The sequence below is a fragment of the Lactuca sativa genome, chromosome 9 (assembly GCF_002870075.4).
Source record: "Lactuca sativa cultivar Salinas chromosome 9, Lsat_Salinas_v11, whole genome shotgun sequence".
Taxonomy (NCBI): domain Eukaryota; kingdom Viridiplantae; phylum Streptophyta; class Magnoliopsida; order Asterales; family Asteraceae; genus Lactuca; species Lactuca sativa.
The window spans coordinates 25,690,129-25,696,128 of record NC_056631.2 but is presented as its reverse complement, the minus strand read 5'-3'; positions in this window follow the sequence as shown (position 1 = coordinate 25,696,128).

The following is a 6,000-nucleotide window of genomic DNA, read 5'->3' as shown; positions in this document are numbered from 1 at the left end:
AGTCGCCAAGGTACGCTGGGCGTACCCAGAGTTACACCAGGTGTACCTGGCCCAGGTGCAAAACCCTAATCTGACTTGTGCACTATTTAAATGGTGATAAGGCTCATTTCTCAGCCTCCATATCAGTGAATGAAACTCTAAGAGAGAGCCTCCCATCGTTCTTTGTGAGTGTGTGAGTGTTGTTGGAGCTAATAGTGCATTGGTGACTTAGTAAAGAAGAAGGAAAAGAGCTTTTGGAGGCTAAAGCTTGAAGTGCAAAGTTGGATCTGAGATCTACAGAGAAAGGAGCTACACTTAGAGGTATAAAGTTCAAAACTTTCCTCTTCTTTTGGTTTGTTGTTGTATGTGCCATTTCTAGGGTTAAAACCCCCAAAGGTGGAGACTTTATGAGTGTAAGGTGCTCCATGGTCTGAGATGTGTCCCTTTTCAGTGGTATTAGTGGTTTAGATCCATAAAGTTTCTATCTTGGTTGTTGATATGGGGTCATGCTTGAGTATTAAGCCTTCTAGAGTTAGAGAATGGAATATTATGGGAGTTGGTGACTTGTTCAGCCATGCAAAGGCTTAAAGTCATCAACTTTATGGATTAAGAGGCTTAGAAGTGGTCAGATCTAGAAGCTGGACGTGGGTCTTAACTGTTTAAGACCTCAAGAGCTAAAGGGCTGAAGCAGGGGGTACGTCGGGCGTAATCCCAGTATGCGTCGCATACTGGATGTCGTTCCCCGATTCTGAGAGGCAGCCGGATACGCTCAGCGTACACATCTGGTACGCGCAGCGTAACCCGGAAAGTTGACTTTTGGTTGACTTTTAGGGTATGGTCTATAGTGGGGCCTTTTGAGTTATGAAAGGGGTAAAACGGTCTTTTACCCTTCTGAAGAGTGTCATAAAAGGACATAGTCTAGCCTTTGAGAGTTATATCAAATAGGGTATTATCTCTATTTTTGAGATTCAGAAATAGTAACCGATTCGATAAATCTTTTATTTCATGTGATTAGGCGGAGGCTAGACCAGAGTTTACCGAGTCAGAGATTTACCGAGTTACTAGAGGTGAGTCTTATCACTATACTTTACTTAAAGTGGTAAACAGAGTATTTGACAGTGTATTTCAGAGTTAGGTGCCAGTGTATTTTGCATGCTATTTATGTGTTATAATTATTGTGATATGTGATATGCATGATTCAGAGTTTATAGAGTTAGGACCAGTGGGTCCATAGAGTTAGGACCTGTGGGTCCACAGAGTTAAGGCCAGAGGGGCCACAGAGAGTTGGGACTGGAGGGTCCCACTGAGACACATTGACCAGAGGGTCAAACAGAGTTATAGCCTCGAGTGGCTAATATGTGTTAGAGTGGTATTTTGGGGAACTCACTAAGATTTATGCTTACAGTGTTATGTGTTATGTGTTTCAGGTACTAGTGACGAACGCGGGAAGGCGCCGGCATGATTCGTACACATACATGGGATTTTATGTATTTCGATCTTGGGGAATATTTTGTGAAACAAAGATTTGATACAATGACATTTTATTAATAAATGTGTTTGGAAAATGTGTTTTGAAAATGCGAAAAATTGTTTTAATTTTTACGGTGTTACAGAAAAAGAGATTTCAGTAGGTAACCAGTAAGATCTTGAATATAACAATTCACCGTCAATTCATTATAGGTGTTGAATTTTAGGTTTCACTCAGCACGTGGTATACGTATCTAAGATCATCAACACAGATTTGATGTAACCATAAACCCCAATGGTAATAACCGAGAGTCTCAAGGGTTACAGTGGTGAACCGAAAGTGGATGGAGAATGGAAGGAGGATGGTGAAAGAAACGAAAGTACCTTCTGCTATAAAGACATGACTAAGTAGAAAAACTCTTAACTCATATGAGAAGAGTAAGGTAGCTCTAGACTGAGTGGATAAGAACAGCCTGATTGGGAAGAAACGATAAGTATTGATCGAATCATTAAGGCCTTGCTCTACGTCTTAGAGGCTTTGGTCAACATGCTTCTAGGGACCCTTAACTAGTTCATAAAGGAATAATCATACCTGCCCCAACTCCGAACTCCATTGTACTGGTATACTTGAAACCTAGCAAGAAGAATGAACAAACGCACACACCACACAAAAAAATATATTTTTGGATTTTATATTTTTGAAGTTTTCTAAAAAAAATAGATTTTTTAAGTTTTCTGAAAAATAAAAATAAAAAAACAGAAAAAATTAATATAATAAAAATATGCATAATATACAACCGAAACCTTGGTGTTATTGAATGAAGCGAAACAGACCAAGCGATCGGTTCATTTTGATTCCTTAAAATTCCAGAACCGAAATAGACCGAGCGGTCGGTTCATTTCCGTTCCCAAAAATTATGGAGCCGAAATAGACCGAGCGGTTGCTCCATTTCGCTTGTCTAATTTTAATGCAAGATTCAAGGATTCGGTACCGATTCTGCTTCCATCATTCCCAAACCTTGTAAAATGTTATTAAAACATGCTTCAGGCAAGGCTTTAGTGAATATGTCATCCATTTGATCAGAGGAACGAACAAAATGCACTTCCAAGTTCCCATCTTCTACATGATCCTTGATAAAATGATATCTAAGTGCAATATGCTTAGTTTTTTAATGTTGTACTGGATTGTGACAAATCCTTATTGCACTTTCTGAATCACAATAGAGAGGTATCTTCTTCATGTTCATCCCGTAATCTCTCAGTTGACTTTGAATCCATATAACTTGAGAAGTACAGGATGCTGCAGCTATGTACTCAGCTTCTGCTGTTGAAAGTGACACACAGGTTTGCTTTCTGGACTACCAGCTAAGAAGTTTTCCATCAAGAAATTGGCATCCACCTGTAGTGCTCTTTCGGTCAAGACCACATCCTCCAAGATCAGCATCAGAAAAAGCTTGAATAAAGAACCCTGATTTGGCAGGATACCAAAGACCGAGAGATTAAGTTCGCTTTAGGTAACGGAAGATATTTTTCACAGCCACCATGTGAGGTTCTCTTGGATTAGCTTGAAACCTAGCACAATAACAAACAAAAAACATAATGTCCAGTCTACTAGCTGTTAGATACATAAAGGACCCTATCATTTGACGATAAAGCGTTATGTCAACAACAAGTTTCTCCAGAGATGGTCAACTTAGTGCCAAATGCCATAGGAACCTTCATTTTAGAGTCACCTGTCATGCAAAATTTGGTTAACAGGTTCTTTGTATACGCCTCTTGGTTGATAAAGATACCTTCTAGTCCCTGTCTAATATTTAAACCAAGGAAAAAATTAATTAGACCCATTGCGCTCATTTCAAATTTAGTCTCCATCAACTTTCTGAATTCAGCTGTTAAGTTGGGATTCGTAGAGCCGAAGATGATATCATTGACATAAATTTGAACTATCATTAGATGTTCGCCTTCTTTCTTTTGGAAGAAGGCAGGGTCAACCGAACCTTGCTTAAATTTTGACATTTTTAGAAAACGAGTTAAGGTTTCATACCAAGCTCTCGGTGCTTGCTTTAAACCATAAACAACTTTATCTAGCACATAGCAATGATCAAGAAATTTCTCATTCACAAACCCGGGAGGTTGCTCAACATGCACTGTTTCTTCTAGTTCTCCATTCAAGAAAGCACATTTGACATCCATTTGGAAAACTTCAAAGTTTTTATGGGCAACATATGCTAGGAAGATTCTAACTGATTCCAACCTTGCTACTAGAGCGAAGGTTTCCTCATAATCAATCCCTTCCACTTGGCAATATCCTTTTACCACCAACCGAGCCTTGTTTCGAATGACGTTCCCCTCTTTGTCCAATTTATTTCTAAAAACCCATTTCAAGCCGACCACGGAAGCATCCTTTGGCGTGGGAATCAGCCTCCAAACTCGGTTACGTTCGAACTCATGGAGCTCATCTTGCATTGCTTGAACCCAATCAAAATGATCAAGTGCAACATTAACTATTTTCGGTTCGATTTTGGAGATGAACGAATTAAACATACAAAATTCAACTTTAGAGAATAATGCAGTTTGTTTCGCTTTTAATTGGGAACGAGTAAGAACTTTCTCAGAAGATTCACCAATAATTTGTTCTTTAGGATGATCCTTGGTCCATTTCACTAATGGAGGATAATTTGGGTCATAAGCCGGATCCAATTCAGCATTCATTTCCTCTTAAAAATTTTGATTAATTACTCTCGCCTTCGTTAGTTGCCTTCTCTTTATGCCCCTCGACTGGCGAAGTGTAACCCATGGCAACATCAGAGTTTGCATTCTCTAAGGAAGTTGGATTCTCCCCCTCAAATGTACCTTTATGAGTTGGGGACGGTATAGAATTCTCCCCCTCGAAAGATACCTTTGTTGTCTTTGGTGCTGGCGAACTCTCCCCCTTGAACATTGAGCCGTTTATTGGAAAGTCAATAGAGGATTGAGCACTTGAAGGTTTAGGATTTTCACTTTCCATATCCTTTGCAGCATCATCGATGATCTTTTTCAGATTATCAATTTTGTTATCTGCTACTTTCGCCTCTAAATGTGCCGCTTTCTCTGGTTCATCAAATAACTAAATGTACTCCTCGAACAAGTTGGATATTGGAACCAAGACTTGTCCTGATGTAGGAAATTTTTTCCCTAAGTCACTTTCGCTCCTTTGAACTTTCTTCATGTAATTGTCATCAAAGGTGACGTAATATGCTTCTTCAATCCGTTTGGATCGTTTATTCAAAACTTTGTAAGCTTTTGAAGAGAGTGAATAACCAAGAAATATTCCCTCATCTGCTTTAACATCAAACTTGTTTCGGTTCTCCTTTGATTTAAGTATGAAACATCTTGAACCGAACACATGGAAGAATTTAACATTGAGAATCTTTTTTTAATAAAGGACCGGTTCTGAGTGTAACATTCAGTTGCAACTGCATCAGCCCAGAAGTATAATGGAAGAGAAGCGAAACTGAGCATGGTTCTGGCTGCCTCACATAAAGAACGGTTTCGCCTTTCAATAATCCCATTCCGTTGTGGTGTGTACGGGTTCGAAAAGTTGTGATTTATCCCCTTATCAGTCAGAAAGTCCTCAAAGTCTTTATTCTTGAATTCCAGTCCATTGTCGCTCCTGACATTTCTCACCATCTTTTTCAGTTGAAATTCTACTTGCTTAATAAATGTCTTCATCTTGGAAGTTGCTTCTGATTTCTGTTTAATAAAGAAAACCCAGGTGAAACGTGAAAAATCATCTACAATGACAAGTATGTACTTACTACCACCGATGCTTTCGATAGCCGAAGGTCCACACAAGTCAATGTGCAACCGTTCAAGAGCTTCAACAATCTTTGTATTGATTCTCGTAGGATGACTCTTTCTGCTTTGTTTGCCCATCTCACACGCTGCACATAGATGTTCCTTGCCAAACTTGAGAAGAGGGAGGCCTCGAACATGGTCACCAAGCACCGACTTATTAATGTCTTTGAAGTTCAGATGCGATAAACGTCGATGCCACAACCAACTTTCATCTGTGTTTGCCTTTGATAGCAAACATATTGCTGGTTTTCCTCTTATTGGGTTGAGATTTAAAGGATACATCTCTCCCTTGCGTTCAGACTTTAGCATAACCTTTTTCGAATGTTTTTCAATGATTTTAGAACCCTCATCATCAAATGAGACTTTCAGTCCTGTTCCTACGACTAATTGTGACACGCTGATGAGGTTATGTTGCAATCCTTCCACATACGCCACTTTTCAAATCGAGAAATCTCCATTTGTTATCATACCATATCTGTAACGCCCGTAGATCCGGGCTAGTCAATTTAGAGGCAATAGGGGTCGAAAACGACTTTTCGACAAAAGATTATTAAGAATAAATAATCTCAACCAAGTTTTAGTATATGTTACAAGGTTTCCGTACATATAAAGAGCGTCGAAATCCGAGTTATAACGAAGAAGTTATGACCCGTCGAAGTTTTACGGCAAAACCGACACTGCACCGGGAGACGTAAATAGTGAATTTACGATGGAGGA